The sequence below is a fragment of the Chrysochloris asiatica genome, unplaced genomic scaffold (assembly GCF_000296735.1).
Source record: "Chrysochloris asiatica unplaced genomic scaffold, ChrAsi1.0 scaffold00419, whole genome shotgun sequence".
Lineage (NCBI taxonomy): Eukaryota > Metazoa > Chordata > Mammalia > Afrosoricida > Chrysochloridae > Chrysochloris > Chrysochloris asiatica.
The window spans coordinates 845632-846726 of NW_006408937.1; positions in this window are offsets into that span (position 1 = coordinate 845632).

Genomic DNA, 1095 nt, shown 5'->3' on the forward strand with positions numbered 1-1095 from the left:
AAACTACCAGCTGTTCTGCAGGAGAAAGATGAAGCTTTCTGCTCCTGTAAACATTTACAGCCTCAGACACCCTGTAAAGGGTCGCTATGAGTGGGAACCGACTCCACGGCACATAACAACAACAACAACATTCATTGGAACTGACTCAGCGGCACTTAACAACAACAAGGATATAATCTATTTTTCTGTTTCTGTTGACCCTTTTCTTGTTGGTTTTATGCATGTCAATTGCCAAGATTTTGTTGGGGCAAGTTTAACACCTTTCTTCTTTCTTTCTTTTAATGGTTTCTCTCACCACCATTATTTATATAGAAAGATGGGATGTCACAAAGCAAAGTCGAGATTTGTTGTTGTTGTTAAGTGCCGTCGAGTTGGTTCTGACCCATAGCGACCCTGTTCAGGGTTTCCAAGGGTCAACTGGTGAGCTTGAACCTCTGACCTTATGGTCTTAACCGACTTTGAGTTTCCATTCTTATCCTACAGTGCCATACCAAGACTCCAGAAGAAGAAATAGGGAAAGGAACTATTTGAGTGCTAATGAATTATTGGGAAAGAATAAGCTCTTCCCATTGGGTTTATAGCATCAGAACAGCCTAAGGAGGTAGAGCCCACTGAGAAAATGATACCTGATACTGCTCACGTGACTGCTTAGGTCTATCTATGGGCTTTTTCAGAGTCCTGATGTGGAGCTGTAGGATAGGCCCTGGACTGCTAACCACAAGGTTGGGGGTTAAAACCCACCAGCTGCATATCAGAAACCCTATGTAGGGTCACTATGGGTTATAACTGACTCCACAACACTTAGCAACAACAGCAACATGAGCCTTTTTTCTGGTCTTCTACTGGAGGTGTGGGAGAAAAATGAGGTTTCCTGCTCCCACAAAGAAACCCTTGGAAACCCTATACAGGGTTGCTGTGAGTCAAAAGCAACTTAACGACACTTTAACAACTACAACAATCATGCTACATTGAAAACTTTCTTTTTCACATCTTTTCCAGGTGTCCCTAAGACTATAAACAGGGGTCTTGTCTACTAAACTTAGCTAACCTTACCTTTCTGTATGGTATGATAGGATCATATTGTCAGGACCATAG